Source organism: Ovis aries, chromosome 3 (genome assembly GCF_016772045.2).
Source record: "Ovis aries strain OAR_USU_Benz2616 breed Rambouillet chromosome 3, ARS-UI_Ramb_v3.0, whole genome shotgun sequence".
Classification (NCBI taxonomy): domain Eukaryota; kingdom Metazoa; phylum Chordata; class Mammalia; order Artiodactyla; family Bovidae; genus Ovis; species Ovis aries.
Genome location: NC_056056.1, coordinates 16954569 through 16974365, shown reverse-complemented (window position 1 = coordinate 16974365; position 19797 = coordinate 16954569). Strand labels below are relative to the sequence as shown.

The window sequence follows — 19797 nt, the reverse complement described above, 5'->3', positions numbered from 1 at the left end:
AGACTCTGCTGATGACCCAAAAGGGAGAGAGGAAAGATAACTATTTTGAAATACAGCCAGAACATCCTTTTCTCCTAAAGGAATTGTCTCAAAAGAAGTAATTCTCCCAGAGCCTAATAACCTGGGAAACAACATCACAGGTGCCTCTAGCCTTGTCATCTCCCTTAAGGTGGGAAAAGCTGAGAAGATCTTGTGAAGGTCGTGACCTAAGGACACAGGCTCACTAACAGGCTGAGAAAAGACCCAGGAAGGTTGTTAGGAGAAAACAGGGCAGAAGACATAATTGAAAATCCTTTAATTATGTTTCTCAAACCAAAGTTATAGCAAATGAAAATTTTGTTGTTATTCAGTCTCTGAGTGGTTTCCAACTCTTTGTGACCCCATGGACTGCAGCACTCCAGGCTTCTCTGTCCACCACCATCTCCTGGAGTTTGCTCAAACTCTTGTTCATTGAGTCAGTGATGCCATCCAACCATCTCATCTTCTGCCGACCTCATCTCCTCCCACCCTCAGTCTTTCCCAGCATCAGGGGCATTCCAATGAGTCAGCCCTTGTATCAGGTGGCCAAAGTATTGGAGTTTCAGCTTTAGCATCAGTCCTTCCAATGAATATTCAGGGTTGGTTTCCCTTTAGGACTGACTGGTTTGATCTCCTTGCTGCCTAAGGGACTCAAGAATCTTCTCCATCACCACAGATCAAAAGCATAAATTCTTCAGTGTTCATCCTTCTTTATGGTCCAACTCTCATATCCATACATGACTACTTAAAAAATCATAGGCTTATCATAATGAAACTGTTGAAAGGGAAAGGTCAAAGAAAAATTTTGAAAACAGAAAAAAATCACAGTCAAAAGAAATAATTATAATGACATCTGATCTCACAGCAGAAATGACAAAACCCAGAAGACAATATTTCATCTTTAAAGTGGTGAAAGAAAGGAAGAGCTAACCTAGAATCGTGTAGAATTTAATACCCAGCAAAAATACCCTTTAAATGAGAAAATTAAAGAGAGATATTTCTAGCCAAACAAAAACTCAGAATTTTTTGCCAGTTGGCATCATTAAAGGAATCACTAATTTCTGAGAAGAAGGAGAAAATATCCCAGATGGAAACATGGAAATGCCAGAAGGAATGAGGAGTAAAAAATAGTAAATATGTAATTAAATACAAGTATATATGAGCTATGCAAAGCATGAATATTAAAGCCTCATGGAGACTAAAATACATACAGAATTAAAATATATAGAAAAAGGACCAAAAGACATCCAGTAGGTATAAATGGAAATAAAGGTCCCAGTACTAAGTGGAAAGTAATAAAATTACTAAAATATACTAGGCAGCAATAAGTCAAAATAAACAATGTAAGGATCAATCTAAAATATAATAATATAATTATAGCATAACAATATAATATAAACTTACCACACATCAATAGAAATGAAAATATAATAATGAAATCTATTTACATAAAAGTCAAGGAAAGAGGTAAGTCTTAAACTATGTAAGTGTAATAACACACAACTTAAAAGAGATGAAGAATATAACAACTTCTGTTAATTCAAAAGAGCACAAGAAAAGAGGAAAAAGTGTAAGCAGAGAGCAATAATCAATGCAGAAGGTTAACAAATGCTTTTGCTTCATGAAAACATAAAGATTGAGAATTACATATCAAGAAACAAAAAGGACATCAGTTACCAGGCAGAAAGAGAGGCACATTACTATAGATATCACAGGAATTAAAATTATAAAAAGTAGTAAAATTACTTTATGTCAACAATTCAAGAATGAAAATAAAATAAAGAAATTCTTGCATGGAAAAATCCTTTCTAAATGACATAAGCAGAAATAAAAATCTGAATATATTTCTATTTATTCATTTAATTTTATAATTGCATCAAAAATCTTAAATATAAAAATAACAAATGGTATGCAAAACCTCTTTCTAAGAAATAAAAAGCACTATTGAGGTAATTAAAGGAAATGTAAATGTAGAGATATATCACATTCATAAATTAGAAAGCTCAATATTTCAGGGCATGTATTTCCCCCAAGCTGACCTATGTATTCAAAACCCCAACAGAGTTCAGCTTGAAGTGAATTCTAAAAGGTATTTCCAAATGTAATGTATACGGAAATACAAAGAAATTAAAAGAGACAAAAAAGAACAAAGTTGGAGGATGTGCACTAACTGATGCTAAGACTTACTTTGAAATAGTTATTGGTTTGTGGATACAGATTATTGGAACAGAATAGAGACCAGAAATAGGCCCACATATGTACATTCAATCATTTTTTACTAAGGATCTGAGGCCTCTCAGTAGAGAAAATCTTTTGAAAGAAAATAACACTTCACTAATTTACTAAACACCTGGGAAGTAAAAAAACTAATTACAGACCCCTAACTCACATTTTGCACAAAATTTAATTTGAGATGGATCATAGCCCTAAACCTAAGAGCTAAATTCATTAAAGTTGTATAAGAAGTCATAGGAGAATAACTTTCCAGGTAGATTTTAAAAAGACACAGATACATCATAATCATAAAAGAATAAAGGCAAATTGGAACTGATGATAATTTAGATCCCCTACTCTTCAGAAGCTACAACTAAGAAAATGAAAAAAAAAAAGAAAAAGAAAAAAACAAACCATGGGCTAGGAGAAGAGAGTCTCGGTAGGTATCTGACAGTGGAGTGAAGGGACCATTCTGTGTGGTACTGGGGTGAGGCACACATGGATCTATGCACTTGTCAAAACCCATATTGCTGTACATGCCAAACAGAGAACTCCAATGCATGCAAGATAAAAAGTACAAATTAAACCAGGAGGCCTAGGAATCTAAGGATGGGACGCCAAGTGAGTCAAAGTATCAGGGATATGTGACGTAACTTCACTGAAGGGGACAGGGGCAGAGGACTTAAGATAGCCTCGAAACTATTGTTTAAACTGGTGACTGTGAAACTAGAGATAAAGGAACTGTACTCTAATTGTCAATTTGCTTCTCATGGCAAACTAGGCTAACAATTGTCAAACTTCTTCACACGGACACTGGTGCTGGACAAATAAGAAACAGATGGTAGAGGACTACAATGAAGCTTCTCGTTGTTGGAAAGGAAAATTCCAGGTAAGCAAGAAGGGAAGGCTGGGATGAACCCTGTAGTAAGTGTATGAGTCAGAAACTTCAGTATGAGCCCATCTTTGCTTGGGTATGTGCATATACTTATACTAACATATTTATAGAGGCAATATTTCATCCCACATACATCAGCTTGTACACATACATGTGTTATCTGACTTGTCCACTGAGACGGCCTTGACACCTGAATGCTAACATCCAGATCTTTATTTTTAAATATTATTCTCCTAGGACTTCCCTAGATTTCCCTGTAGCTCAAATGGTAAAGAATCTGCCTGCGATTCAGGAGACCAGGGTTCAATCCCTGTGTAGGGAAGCTCCTCTGGAGAGGGGAATGGCAATCCACTCTAGTATTATTGCCTGGAGGATCCCATGGACAGAGAAGCCTGGAGGGCTACAATCCGTGGGGTCACAGAGTCAGACATGACTGAGGGCTTCCCTGGTGGTACAGTGGACAGGAATACACCTGCCATTGCTGCAGGGCAGCTAAACCTGTGCGACACAACTATTGCACCTGCATGCTCTAAACCCCATGCACCTCAACGAGAGGCCACTGCAATGAGAAGCCCATGCAAGAGTGGCCCCTGCTCACTGCAACTTGAGAAAGCCTGCACAAAGCAACGAAGACCCAGCACAACTGAAAACAAATAAATAGTATTGCCCTAGAACAATAATAATTGGAAGGACTGATGCTGAAGCTGAAACTCCAATAGTTTGGCCACCTGATGTGGAGAACTGACTCATTGGGAAAGACCCGGATGTTGGGAAAGATGGAAGGCTAAAGGAGAAGGGGTGGCAGAGGATGAGATGGTTAGATGGCATCACCAACTCAATCGACATGAATTTGAGCAAACTCTGGGAGATAGTGGAGGATAGGGAAGCCTGGCAAGGTGCAGTCCATGGGGTTGCAAAAAGTCAAACACGATTTAGTGCCTGAACAACAACAGTCTTCTAGAAAATACACCAGGGCTCCTTGGAGAAATGTCTGGTTGTAGAACAGTGACAGGGAATAAGATGAACCTGGAGCATCTTATCATTCCAGAAAGTAAGGAAATGTTTAAAAAAAAATGAAGTGATGGAGACATAGCAAAGGTACACATGAACAGGGGTAGGAGATTAACATAAGTAAGTTACATGGATGTATTATGCAAATCAAGGAATGTAGTCAATATAGTATAGTAGTTATAAATGGAGGATAGCCTTTGAAAAGAAAAAAAAAAGGGAACCCAGGAGCCAACCTGAAAGAGTTACCAATGGCCAGAACTACTTGAGCAACAACATAAATAAGGTAACACTGGATTATCATCCACAGGGTGAAATAAATCCATAGTCATATAAATAAGTGGTTGAATATACAGGTAAATGAAGGCAAGGAGGCAAAATCTCCCTTACATAAAACCTCAAACATATATAGACACTTTCCCCCTTAGATGGTCCAGGTAATCCACCTCCCACCCCGCTGAGAGTGCTCTGAGTTTTGCAACTCACTCCACAGTGTGGAGAATGGAGAGGAAAAATAACAACTTTCCCTGGAAGAACCTGCCATCACTCCTTTACTAGAGGATCCAGATATGGCATTGGTGCTCTGAGGAGGTCAGGTACCTAAATATGATGTAACAAGAAGGGCTCGTTGCCTGTGTCCTATTCTTAAAAAAAAAAAAAAAAGTCTATTAAGGAAAAAATGCACCTGCATTCTTCAAAACACCTGCTGAGGATGCCTTAAAACCATCAAGGTCATCAAAACCAGGACAATCGGACAGACTCACAGGCCAGAGGAGCAGAACTCAGAAATGTAAGAGGATGACATTAGGGAGAGTGAAACTGGATGGAGAACGTGGGGGCATTCTCTGTCCTACTTCTGTGAACCTGCAAATCAGAAATTACTCAAATAGAAAGTTTACTTTAAAACTTCGCATGGTGCCATGTTTAGAGCAGCATAGGAATGCAATACCTTTGAATGAAAGAATTATATCAGTAAATGGCTTGGCATGTCTGGAATACAGTAAGCAATAGTAATATGATAGTTCAGGGTAAAAATCAAAAATACATAACAATTTACCCTTGATTAGGAATCACACCAAATAAATGCTTTAAAGATAAAACCAAATGCTGATTTTAATGAAGTTGGTTTATGTTTTCAACATATGGGTCACATGCTGGCTTCCTTCTACAATATTCTCTTGGCCCATAAGATCACTCTAATATCTCTAAGCAAGATTTCAGTTCACTTCAGTCAGTCAGTCCTGTCTGACTCTTTGTGATCCCATGGATTGCAGCGCACTAGGCTTCCTCGTCCATCACCAAGTACCAGAGCTTACTCAAACTCATGTCCATCAAGTCAGTGATTCCATCCAACCATGTCATTCTCTGTCATCCCCTTCTTCTCCTGCCTTCAATCTTTCCCAGCATCAGTGTATTTTCCAATGAGCCAGTTCTTCACGTGAGGTGGCCAAAGTATTGGAGCTTCCCCATCAGTAAATGAATATTCACTGATGAATGAATACTTCCATGAATATTCAGGACTAATTTCCTTTAGGATTAACTGGTTTGATCTCCTTGGAGTCCAAGGGACTCTCAAGAGTCTTCTCCAACACCACAGTTCAAAAGCATCAATTCTTTGATGCTCAGCGTTCTTTATATTCCAACTCTCACATCCATACCTGACTACTGGAAAAACCATAGCTTTGACTAGATGGGACTTTGTTGGCAAAGTAATGTCTCTGCTTTTTAATCTACTGTCTAGGTTGGTCATAACTTTTCTTCCAAGGAGGAAGCATCTTTTAATTTCATGGCTGCAGTCACCCATCTGCAGTGATTTTGGGGCCCAGGAAGACAAATTCTGTCACTGTTTCCATTGTTTCCCCATCTATCTGCCATGAAATGATGGGACTAGATGCCATGATCTTAGGTTTTTTGAATGTTGAGTTTTAAGCCAACTTTTTCAATCTCCTCTTTCCCCTTCATCTTTAAGGGGCTTCCTAGGACTTCCTTGGTGGCTCAGAGGTTAAAGTGTCTGCCTGGAATGCAGGAGACCAGGGTTCGATCCCTGGGTTGGGAAGATCCCCTGGAGAAGGAAATGGCAATCCACTCCAGTACTCTTGCCTGGAGAATCCCATGGAAGGAGGAGCCTGGTAGGCTACAGTCCACGGGGTCGCAGAGTCGGACACGACAGAGCAACTTCACTTTCACTTGGTGGCTCAGACAGTAAAGCATCTGCCTGCAATGTGGGAGACCTGGGTTCCATCACTGGGTCAGGAAGATCCCCTGGAGAAGGAAATGGCAATCTATTCCTGTACTCTTGCCTGGTAAATTCAACAGATGGAGGATCCCGGTAGGCTACTAGGGTCGCAAAGAGTCAGACATGACTAAGCAACTTCACATACACATACATAACACTATTCTCTTTAGTTCTTCTTTGCTTTCTGCCAAGCAAGAATTACCCAGCAATAAAATTTAAGAGCACCTTTTTAAATAATATATTTATCTCTAGATTTTCAGATGCAAAGAAGAAACTGATATCTTCATTGTGTTCTTCTTTTCCTTTTGTGCTAAACTTAGTTTTTGACTAATGCTTATTTCCTGGTTATACATATTGACATGGGCAATTCCAAAAAACATTAATCTTTGTTTGGTATTACATTTCACATGGGGACAAATAAAAGCTGAACTTTAGAATTATTCATTTATTAAAGTTGCAGAAGTTCTTACATGTTAAGTCAAAGGAACACAGAGTTCAACTTAAATCCCAATGTTACACCCTGTCTGAAACCCAAGTTCATAAAAAGAATAGGAACACAGAATTTTTAAGTGCATTTTTTTTTCTCTTTTCAATTCCATGCCTCAGATTGAAGCCTCTGTAAACATAGTGTTGGAGTGAAAGATATCTTGTTTCTTAACTGCGATACAATTTCACAGAACGTGGAAATGAGAGACAGAAAAGAGTTATTAAATCATTGTGTCCGCTCCCTGCTGGCACAGGATTGCTCCCTGCAGTACGTTTTCCGTTGCTATGTCGATTTTGAAATGACTCAAGCAAGGAGGTTTCCATCACTTCCCTTGGGAGACTTTTCAATGGCTTAATAGCCCTCACTGTTAAGATTGCTTTAATTTTCCTTCGCTCAATTTTCCTCTGCTTAATTTTATTCTGTCTTTCCCAGTTATACTTCTCTGAATGTTCTCTTCCCATCCCCAGCGTTAGAGGAGCTCGCATCTGCTAGTCATCTAAGGCATGAATTTAGTCCTTTTAATCTCCACTCAGAAGCCCAATGCTAGTTCTCCTTGAACTGTTCTCATTGACTTTCTTTGGAGACATCCAATTGGTTGTCAGCTCACACCGGATCGGTTTCAGCAGAATATAACTAAGTTATAAGTACTCTGTTTATTCCAGAACTCTACAACATGTGTTTGATATATTCTTGGATCAACAGCAAGCTCTTCTGTAATCCTTTTTTTTTTTAACACTTTAGTGCCACAGTGCATTAAACAGTGTGGAAAGGAGAATGGCCCATTACTTCCCATGGATTTAAACCCCAAATCCAAATATGGCCTGAGTAGAGGTGAACCAATTTTTTAATGATTCATGTGCTTCCACATTTTTCTAGGAGATCTGTAAAATCATAATAAAATTAGCTATGATTTATTTCAAAGAAAATATATGCTAACAACTGTTACAAAGATATATTTCAATAATTTTAAAAATTCATCTTTTGATATTAGAAAACTTAAAAGGAAAAATTTACTAAATTGTGATACTGCTTACATTTGTAACATGGGAATTAGGGTCCTGTCCTCTGCCCTGTGGAAAGAAACACAGGATCAGGGGAAGAGACCAGGGGGCACTTATTGTTGGTATTCGCTCAGTTGTGTCCGACTCTTTGCAACCCCATGGACTAGGCCCTCAGGCTCCTCTGCCCATGCAATTTGCCAGGTAAGAATACTGGAGTGGGTTGCCATTTCTCTCTCCAGGGGATCTTCCCGACCCAGGGATCAAACTCACATCTCCTGCATTGGCAGATTGGAGAAGGCAATGGCACCCCACTCCAGTACTCTTGCCTGGAAAATCCCATGGATGGAGGAGCCTGGTGGGCTGCAGTCCATGGGGTCGCTGAGTTGGACACGACTGAGTGACTTCACTTTCAATTTTCACTTTCATGCACTGGAGAAGGAAATGGCAACCCGCTCCAGTGTTCTTGCCTGGAGAATCCCAGGGACGGGGGATCCTGGTGGGCTGCCATCTATGGGGTCACACAGAGTCAGACACGAATGCAGCGACTTAGCAGCAGCAGCAGCAGCAGCAGCAGCAGCATTGGCAAATGGGTTCTTTACTGCTAAGCCACAAGGGAATCCCAAGGAACATTTAGCCTAAAGCAGTTGAAGCTTCAGGGCCCCTCAGTTTTCCTTCCTCTGCCATGTTCTGAATGTTTGGTTCCTTCTAAAATCCGTATGTTGAAACCTGGTCTCCAAGGAGTTGCTATTAGAGGTAGGGTCTTTGAGAGGTGATTATGTCACGAGTGTGGAGCCTTTGTGAATGGGCTCAGAGTCTTGTAAAAGCCACTTGAGAAAGCCTCCTTTCACCCCTTCCTCCCTGTGAGAACACAGAGAAGACAGCCACCTATGAACCAGAAATTAGGTTCTCAGCAGACACCATATCTGCTGGCATCTTAATTTTGAACTTCCTAACCTCCAGAACTGAAAGAAATAAGTGTGTTGTTTATTAACTGCCCAGTCTCTAGTAAATTGTTGTAGCAGCCCCAGCTAAGACACACTTCTTCCCTCCATTAACACTCAGAGTTGCTGGTAATATTCTCAGTTGTGTGAGGTGGTGGACAATTTGCAATGGGGAAACATTTCCATGTCAGCATAGCAGGCCCACTGCCCGAAGGCAGCTCACAAAGATTGGAACCTAAATATCTAAGGTTCCAGCAATTTGTTATGATGCAGATTTTCATTCTAAATATGCACTCCTAACTGCTTTCCTAATGTATTTATATGAGTAATTCTGTAATTTTTTTCTCAACAAAGACCACTCAAACTGTCTAGGTTTTAGCTCGCATCATTGTGAACCCACCTTGGCTGAATCAGAGACGCTGTAGGTCCCAGGCACTGACGAAGGTGAGCACAGGTGGTCCGTTCTATTCCTCTCTCTCTGCCAAGTGACCGGGCACGATCCAAAGGTACCCTTGGGGGATCCAGTGATAAGTCAGTTCATCCAAGTTTGGTGGGACAGTAATTTTATTTACTAAATCATTATGAGCCCTGATAACTTCTGCAACTTTAAGCTTAAAAAAAAAAAAAAAAAACTCTTGGGGCTTCTCCGGTGGTCCAGTGGTTGAGTCCACCTTGCAATGCAGGGGACACGGGTTCAACACGGATGAAGATCCCACATGCGGGTAAGCAACTAGCTCACGCGCTACAACTACTGAGCCTGTGCTCTAGAGCCCGGGAACCACGGCTACTGAGCCCATGCTTCTAGAGCCCGCGCTCGGCAACGAGAGAAGCCACCACAATGAGAAGCCCGCACATCACAACTAGAGAGGAGCTCTGCTTGCCACAGCTAGAGAAAGACTGTGCAGCAACAAAGACTCAGCACAGCCAGAAATTAAAAATAAATAAATAAAACACTTTAAAAAAATCTCTAGTTGCTGTATCAGTACTTCCTTATTTTGACTACAAACACAAGCTTTTTCCCTTCTTAATACATTAACCCCCATTTCACTAAAGGACTTAGGGTCTGAGGAACACATGCCGGACAATACTCCTCTACTGCATTCCCTACAGATCTAACATGAATGCTCTTTACACAGCAGGACTTAAAGGGCACATTGAACTAAATGTGATTACTGAGTCCTGTAAAGAGATAGGGAAGGTAGACCGACATCTCTATGAACCTTAATGAGTAGTAATCTCTCTATTCCAAGGTTGCTGAACTGAACAAAAATCTTCTATAAGACAAGAGAAGTGAGCCGTCTCTACCTGGCCCTGAGCCCCCAGTCCTTGAAGATAATTTCCACCTGGAGTGTATTGGGCCAATCATTACAGACCCCCACTGGCTAATAAATCATACAGAATTGCTGTCTGCCTCAAACCTTACCAGAGGCTTCTTGCAACGCCATCTGGGCTGATGTTACTTATCCAGCTGTATTTCTTAAATCTTTAATTAGCAACAGGTTCTTTGCGTGAGGACAGAATGCAACTCTTGGGCTAGTTCACAGGTCAGGGAGCCTCACACGCTCCTGGGGAGGCTTGGTTCCAAATCCATTCTCTGCTTACTCTTCTTCCACAACTCGCTGGAATCAGACAAGGAAACAAATTACTCTGATGCCTGCAAAGTGAAAGTGAAGGTCATTTGATTGAGAAAATCCTAATCTCCATACAGTTCTTCCCACAAAAGCAGGTGTGTTTGGGAAGATGGACACATTCTTGTTGCCTTTAAGTCTACCTCTTCCATCATTTTTTTGTGTGTGTGGGGGGTGGAGGGTGGGGGAGGAGTTGACTGAAATCTCCAACCATCTCTGTCCTAAATTTCTGGTGTAAAACAGTCCTCTGTTTTTCTCACCTGTTAGTCCAGGGATTAAGAATCCGCCTGCCAATGCAAAGAACGTGAGTTCGATCACTGCTCAGGGAAGATTTCACATGCTGCAGAGCCGCTAAGCCCGTGCTCCACAACAAGAGAAGCCACCACAACAAGAATACGACGCGAGACAACTAGAGAGTGGCCCCTGCTCTCCGCAACTAGAGAAAGCCCTCACACAGCAAGGAAGACCCAGCACAGCCAAAAACAAATACATAAACAAAATAAGATTGAATAGGGTCACAATCATTATAGAAAAAAAAAATAGCCTAATAATGATCCCATAGACTATCATAACCACTGTTCAAATTGGCAACTCTTCATTTCAATATGCAAGTATGAAAGAAGCACGTGGTACCCAGCGGGTCAACTGCTGATCAAAACTGTATGTGTCCCAGGGGAAGTGGGGGAGTGGGGTACAGCTCTGTCTTAACTCATATTTCAGTACATAATTTTCAGCTGAGGAAAGATGGAAAAATACTGCTTCTATCTCATCTGGTCCATAGACCAGGCCACACAGATGTTAACCTTCTGAAACCTTTTTCCTTCTTGATCTGTATGGGTAAAACTTGTCCACAGAAGCCTCCAAAGACACCAGAGGAGGCACCCTGTGACCTTGCTGTCTGGATCTTTTTCAACTATATGCACATGCTGAGTCGCTTCAGTCATGTCTGACTCTTTGCGACCCCGTGGACTGTAGCCCACCAGGCTCCTCTGTCTATGGGACTCTCCAGGCAAGAATACTGGAGTGGGTTGTCATGCCCTCCTCCAGGGGATCTTCCCAACCCAGGGATCAAATGCATATCTCCTGCATTGCAGGCCAATTTTTACCTACTGAGCCGCATGGGAAGCCTGTTTTTCAACTATAGATTTTGTTAAATAGCCAGAAAACTACAAACCCCAATCCAGTGATGGAGGCCAAACTTATCAACTTTTGGTCATTTGTTTTTAACATCCATAACATGTTTGGACCTGAAAATATCACCCTGTGATTTTATTGTAAAGCTTATCCAAACAAATGAAAAGCTAAATCAACACACAAGGTATGTGAGATTCCCCCCAAGAAAGTCAGTATCCTCAATGCCATCATATTATTGGCAGATACCTTCCCCAGGAGTATCCAGCTTCCATTCTAATTGGAGAACTGTGTCTCTCTACCATCCAGGTGTGGTCCTACGTCTTCTTTCAGCCAATGAAGGCTGCGAAATGACATGCATCAGTGGTATAAGCTGTAAGAGTTGAGCGCACTTTGTTAGTCTTCTTTTATTGCTACTGTGGCTTTTAAGAATATCACAGTTAGAGGTAGATATGACAGCCTGTAGATAGAGCAGGGATGCCAGCTGACCTGAGATGAATGCCTAGCACGAGCAAGATATAAACCTTTGGTGTTTTACACCCCTGGAATGTGTGGTTCCTCTGTTACCATGGCAAAGGACAGTCTGCCTGACATCCTTGACTTCTCAACTTCATATCTGCCCAAGAAGGCAGCCCAATTCAGACTTAAACTGAAGAAAGTAAGGAAAACTACTAGACCATTCATTCAGATATGACCTAAATCAAAATCCCTTATGATTATACAGGGGAAGTGACAAATAGATTCAAGGGATTAGATCTGATAGGCAGAATGCCCGAAGAACTATGGACAGAGGTTCATGAAATTGTACAAGAGGCAGGGATCAAGACCATCCACAAGAAAAAGGAATACAAAAAGGCCAAATGGTTGTCTCAGGAGGCCTTCCAAATAGCTGTGAATAGAAGAGAAGGGGAAGGTAAAGGAGAAAAGGAAAGATATACCTATTTGATTGCAGTACCAAAGACTAGGAAGGAGAAATAAGGAAGCCTTCCTCAGCGATTAATGCAGAGAAACAGAGGAAAGCAATAGAATGGGAAAGACTAGAGATCTCTTCAAGAAAATTAGAGATACCAAGGGAACATTTCATGCAAAGGTGGGCAAAATAAAGGACAGAAATGCTATGGACCTAACAGAAGCAGATGATATTAAGAAGAGGTGGCAAGAATACACAGAAGAAATATACAAAAAGGTCTTCACCACCCAGATAATCACAATGGTGTGACCACTCACTTAGAGCCAGACATCCTGGAAGGTGAAGTCAAGTGGGCCTCAGGAGGCATCATTACAAACAAAGCTAGTGGAGGTGATGGAATTCCAGTTGAGCTATGGAACCCCACTCCAGTACTCTTGCCTGGAAAATCCCTTGGATGCAGGAGCCTGGAAGGCTGCGGTCCATGAGGTCGCTGAGGGTCGGACACGACTGAGTGATCTCACTTTCACTTATTTCAAACCCTAAAAGATGAGGCTGTGAAAGTGCTGCACTCAATATGCCAGCAAATTTGGAAAACTCATCAGTGGCCACAGGACTGGAAAAGGTCAGTTTTCATTCCAATCCCAAAGAAAGGCAATGCCAAAGAATGCTGTGTGGATCATGACAAACTGTGGAAAATTCTTCAAGAGACGGGAATACCAGACCACCTGACCAGCCCTTTGAGAAATTTGTATGCAGGTCAGGAAGCAACAGTTAGAACTGGATATGGAACAACAGACTGGTTCCAAATTGGGAAAGGAACACGTCAAGGCTGTATGTTGTCACTCTGCTTATTTAACTTATATGCAGAGTACATCACAAGAAACACTGGGCTGACTGAAGCACAAGCTGGAATCAAGATTGCCTGGAGAAATATCAATAACTTCAGATATGCAGATGACACCACCCTTATGGCAGAAATTGAAGAAGAACTAAAGAGCCTCTTGATGAAAGTGAAAGAGGAGAGTGAAAACTTGGCTTCAAACTCAACATTCAGAAAACTAAGATCATAGCATCTGGTCCCATTCAGTTCAGTTCAGTTCAGTCACTGAGTCGTGTCTGACTCTTTGTGTCCCCATGAATTGTAGCACACCAGGCCTCCCTGTCCACTACCAACTCCCAGAGTTTACTCAAACTCATGTCCATCGAGTCAGTGATGCCATCCAGCCATCTCATCCTCTGTCGTCCCCTTCTCCTCCTTCCCCCAATCCCTCCCAGCATCAGGGTCTTTTCCAATGAGTCAACTCTTTGCACCAGGTGGCCAAAGTATTGGAGTTTCAGCTTCAGCATCAGTCCTTCTAATGAACACCCAGGACTGATCTCCTTTAGGATGGATGGGTTGGATCTCCTTGCAGTCCAAGGGACTCTCAAGAGTCTTCTCCAACACCACAGTTCAAAAGCATCAATTCTTTGGCATTCAGCTTTCTTCACAATCCAACTCTCACATCCATATATGACCACTGGAAAAACCATAGCCTTGACTAGATGGACCTTTTGGCAAAGTAATGTCTCTGCTTTTTAATATGCTGTCTAGGTTGGTCATAACTTTCCTTCCAAGGAGTAAGCGTCTTTTAATTTCATGGCTGCAATCACCATCTGCAGTGATTTGGGAGCCGAAAAAATTAAAGTCTGACACTGTTTCCACTGTTTCCCCATCTATTTCCCATGAAGTGATGGCACCAGATGCCATGATCTTCGCTTTCTGAATGTTGAGCTTTAAGCCAACCTTTTCACTCTCCTCTTTTACTTTCATCAAGAGGCTTTCTAGTTCCTCTTCACTTTCTGCCATAAGGGTGGTGTCCTCTGCATATCTGAGGTTATTGATATTTCTCCCGGCAATCTTGATTCCAGCTTGTGGTTCTTCCAGCCCAGGTTTCTCATGATGTACTCTGCATAGAAGTTAAATAAGCAGAGTGACAATATGCAGCCTTGACGTACTCTTTTCCTATTTGGAACCAGTCTGTTGTGCCACATCTAGTTCTAACTGATGCTTCCTGACCTGCATATAGGTTTCTCAAGAGGCAGGTCAGGTGGTCTGGTATTCCCATCTCTTTCAGAATTTTCCACAGTTTATTGTGATCCACACAATCAAAGGGTTTGGCATAGTCAATAAAGCAGAAATAGATGTTTTTCTGGAACCCTCTTGCCTTTTCCATGATCCAGTGGATGTTGGCAACTTGATCTCTGGTTCCTCTGCCTTTTCTAAAACCAGCTTGAACACCTGGAAGTTCACAGTTCATGTATTGCTGAAGCCTGGCTTGGAGAATTTTGAGCATTACTTTACTAGTGCATGAGATGAGTGCAATTGTGCGGTAGTTTGAGCATTCTTTGGCATTGCCTTTCTTTGGGATTGGAATGAAAACTGACCTTTTCCAGTCCTGTGGCTACTGCTGAGTTTTCCACATTTGCTGGCATATTGAGTGCAGCACTTTCACAGTATCATCTTTCAGGATTTGAAATAGCTCAACTGGAATTCCATCACCTCCACTAGCTTTGTTCATAGTGATGTTTTACAAGGCCCACTTGACTTCACATTCCAGGATGTCTGGCTCTAGGTGACCGATCACACCATCGTGATTATCCCTGGCAGATAGATGAGGCAACAGTGGAAACAGTGACAAACTCTATTTTGGGGGGATCCAAAATCACTGTAGATGGTGACTGCAGCCATGAAATTAAAAGACGCTTGCTACTTGGAAGAAAAGTTATGACCAACCTAGACTGCTTATTAAAAAGCAGAGGCATCACTTTGCCAACAAAGGTCCGTCTAGTTAAGGCTATGGTTTTTCCAGCGGTCATGTATGGATGTGAGAGTTGCACTATAAAGGAACCTGAGTGCTGAAGAATTGATGCTTTTGAACTGTGGTGTTGGAGAAGACTCTTGAGAGTCCCTGGGACTGCAAGGAGATCAAACCAGTTCATCCTAAAGGAGATCAGTCCTGAATATTCATTGGAAAGACTGATGCTGAAGCTGAAACTCCGATATTTTGGCCACCTGATGCGAAGAACTGACTCATTGGAAAAGACCCTCATGCTGGGGAAGATTGAAGGTGGGAGAAAGGGACGACAGAGGATGATATGGCTGAATGGCATCACCATTGATTCAATGTCATGACTCAGTGGACATGAGTTTGAGTAAACTCCAGGAGTTGGTGATGGACAGGGAGGCCTGGCTTGCTGCAGTCCATGGGATCACAAAGAGTTGGACACGACTGAGCGACTGAACTGAAGAAGACTACTACAATCGTCTAGCTATTTGTCCTGCTTCTCCCATTCCTTTGTTAAGCCATCATCTACATTGCTGCTGGTGTTCAGTTCAGTTCAGTCGCTCAGTCGTGTCCGACTCTTTGCGACCCCATGAATCACACCATGCCAGGCCTCCTTGTCCATCACCAATTCCCGGAGTTCACCCAAACTCATGTGCATCGAGTTGGTGATGCCATCCAGCCATCTCATCCTCTGTTGTCCCCTTCTCCTCCTGTCCCCAATCCCTCCCAGTATCAGGGTCTTTTCAAATGAGTCAGCTCTCCAAATTAGGTGGCCAAAGTACTGGAGTTTCAGCTTTAGCATCATTCCTTCCAATGAACACCTAGGACTGATCTCCTTTAGGATGGACTGGTTGGATCTCCTTGCAAGGGACTCTCAAGGGTCTTCTCCAACACCACAGTTCAAAAGCCTCAATTCTTTGGTGCTCAGCCATCTTCACAGTCCAACTATGAAGAAGGCTGAGCTGCTGGTGTAGGCCTTATGAAATCCAAGTGTATTCATGCCTTATTACAATCCTTCTATGAAATACAGGCTAAAGGTAAAACCCAAATTATATAACCAGAGTCTCCTATGACCTGCCACCTCCTATCAGATTCCCTCCCACTCTTCTCCCTACACGTTCAGCTCTCACAAGAAGCTTCCTGCAGTGCTGATATTCATTTATATTTCTGAACTTGCTCATAAAATGTCCCCTACGAAGAGGACAGAACTTTGCCAGCTCTCTGATAAAAGCTTACCTATTCTTCAAAATTCAGCTCAGAGAGCTCCAATCCTATGAAGCTCTCCCTGGTATTAACTCTATAACCACCACCAACACTGTCATAGTCTCCTAAATATAACTCTAACACTGGATTTGGTATATTTGGCTTTGTAATTGTGTACTTATCTATCTAATTTGAGTCCCTCAAAGGCATTTTTCCCAAAAGCTCAAATATTATGGAACTTGTTTAAGATGTAAGTAGTTCTAAATGCCTTTGAGGAACTCACATTTAAATAGATAAGTACACAGACAACTATAAAGCCAAATACTAAATCCAAGTTTAAAGCTGTGTTTAGGAGAGTGTGACAGTGTTGGTGGTGACAAGATAGGGCTTTCCAGACAGTGCCAGTGGTAAAGAATCCACCAGCCAATACAGGGGGCACAGAAGATGCAGGTTCGATCCCTGGCTCTAGAAGCTCCACTGGAGGAGGAAATGGCAACCCACTCCAGTACTCTTGCCTGGGAAATCCTACGGACAGAGGAGCCTGGCGGGCTACAGTCCATAGGATTGCTAAGAATCAGACACGGCTGAGTGCATGGGCACACACACACACAGAACTGCAGGGTAAACCTGAGACTATAGTTCATGCCCTTTCCTGTAAGTGCCACCTTCCACCTATTGAAGTCAGAAGAACTGTGTTCTAGTCCTCACTCTGTGAACTGGGTGCCAAAGCAGACTTTCTCAGCAATGTATGAGGTATTTGAGTCATGTTAGGCCTAAGTATCGGAGAAGGCAATGGCGACCCACTCCGGTACTCTTGCCTGGAAAATCCCATGGATGGAGGAGCCTGGTAGGCTGCAGTCCATGGAGTCACTAAGGGTCGGACATGACTGAATCAACTCAGCAGCAGCAGGACTAAGTATTCTTCCTCTTTCTCAATGGCTCTTCCTTTATTACCTGATGACTCTCTGACAGGTTCCACATGATCTGCTGAACCAGGGAGATATTTAAAACAGACTTTGCATTTCTAGCCTGTCCTTCCCACTGCTCTTCAGTAAGACTTCTGTGATTTTCTGTTCTAATTCTGTAGTCTATTAAGGTTCGATTTGGAGTGTCAGCAGGGCTGTTAAACTCTTTGATGGGGTAGACTGAGCTACAGAATCTTCTATGGAGATCATATGTTTTGGCTTGGGATCAAGGCCACATGTCTCAAGATTTTTAAAAATGACCCTCGTTTAGATGATCCCCACGGTCTGTTAAGGGACTCACTGGTGGCCTAGACTGTAAAGAATCTCCCTGAAATGCAAGAGACCCAAGTTCAGTCCCTGAGTCAGGAAGATCCCTTGGAAAAGGGAATGGCTACCCACTCCAGTATTTCTTGTCTGAAGAATTCCATGGATAAAGGAACCTGGTGGGCTACAGTCCATGGGGTTGCACAGAGTTGGATACAACTGAGCTACTAACACAACAATGAGGTTTCGTGTAGGGTAACATCTCATGAGTGTGAAGGTATGGTTCACCCAACCAATAACAGACATTTACTGAGGACATTCCAAGCACAAGGTCTTGGGTCAGAAGCAGGGACCTGTTCACTAACGTAGAGTTTTTATACTAAGCGCTGAAGGTGTTGTTGATAGAATAGAATCTTCCCCTGCTACACTTCTCCCTCTGTATTTCAGGTCCGTGATTCCAAAGCTTTACAGCCAGCATCTTCTTGTTTATTACCAATGGCACCCTTGGTGGGTCCCTGTGGAGTGACTGTGGGGAAATTAAATGTTTTCATGCTGGGCGCAATCCTTCAAAGAAAGTTCTTGCCTGAGACAAATTTTCTCCATAGGTTGTAGTTAGTAATTTGCTTCCTGTTAATAATTCTACGCACATTGATCTCACAGCAGCTGGTGATTATTTGGCACAAAACCCTCTGGATTTATTTTAAATTTAGAAAAAAAAAATTGTTCCAGTACCTGCTTCCTGCTTAGCCATTGCCTTGGGAGACCAGAATATTCTGAATAGCTTGATGAGAATGACCAGTGTTCTGACAACAACAAAGCCTCAAACTTCTCATCCAGCTGCCCACAGGAACAGATTTTGTTTTTCATTCAAGTGAACTTCTTCAAGTGGTTTCAAAAAAAGCCTTTTCTAGCTTCATCCCAGTTCACTCAGTAATAAACTGCTAAAATAAGGCATTTTCTTTCCACAGCCGGCTTCTCTTTGCCCTTCACACCATCCACCCCTCTCCATCCCCACAAAAAAAAAAAAAAAAAAAGAGTGGCTATTTCTAATTAAGCTCCTGATATCTGTATTGGGGACACCTTTAATGCCAGATTAGAAGCTCCGTTAAAGCATTCTTGTGTTGTTCATTGTGGCATCTGGAGTAACTGGGACAGTGCCAAGCACATAAGAGGTGTTCAAACATTACCTATGCTAATTAATCAAGAATACCAAATTGCATTTTCTATTGCATAAATATTATTATCCCTTGCCAAAAAGCAAAGGTGAGTTAAGATTTCTCTGAGTATAATGTGATGAACATTTTTCTAAACATAATTTTACTACAAATGCACTCCATTTTGTCCGAGGTAATTGCAGTGGAATGCCTTCAGATCCTCTGTCTGGTTATCTTATCCTAGGAACCATCAATAATGGGATGAATACCCCATTTATCACCTCCAAATTGGGACCTTTGGTGTACCTCCATCATTTTGTTTTTCTTTTCTGAAGCCATTAGAGCTCTTATTGCTACCAGATCACTTAAAACTCTAGCAAGCACTTAAAGCTTTCTGAAATTAACCCTAGTCAGAAACTTTATGCCCCAAGGCCACGTGTTCATTCTTTCCTCTTTTTGTAAAAGAGCCTCTCACTTTTACCCCAGGTTTTTTTCTAAGCTTCCAGGGATGTTACACCTTGTACATTCAACAAAAGCAAGCACTCTTCTTTGGCCAGAGGCAAGCAGCAGAACTACATTCTATCAAAAGTGAAGTCCCAACTTAACTTTCTCATTAATCCTTCTATTAGTTCAAGGGACCCCTCCTATAGATCAATTCTGTTTTACATGAACATGGAATGAAACATAAGACAGCAAGTGAAATGAAGGCGTTTCCCTACTCATTCTTGACCCAAGTCCACTTGCGTAGTATTTTCTAAATTCTCACATGAAATAAATAAATATAATACTTCCTTCTTTGTGGTAGATACCCTGAGAGGTGATGCCTGATGTGATGACTGTTCTTCCCTGGAATGTGGACAGGTCCCTTGACTTGTGTCTAACAGAATAAGGTAAAGATGGTACTCTATTGATTGGGT

General features: G+C 41.8%; 1 long non-coding RNA gene across 1 annotated transcript; it reads right to left on the bottom strand.

Moving 5' to 3' along the window:
• Positions 1 to 6796: 6796 nt before the first annotated feature.
• On the bottom strand, positions 6797 to 14100 carry LOC132659560 (uncharacterized). The gene is made up of 3 exons (XR_009600113.1): positions 11809 to 14100; positions 10224 to 10419; positions 6797 to 9311 (listed from the first exon to the last, which is right to left on the bottom strand). It is a non-coding gene; the product is annotated as an uncharacterized LOC132659560 (long non-coding RNA).
• Between the last annotated feature and the right edge of the window lie 5697 nt (positions 14101 to 19797).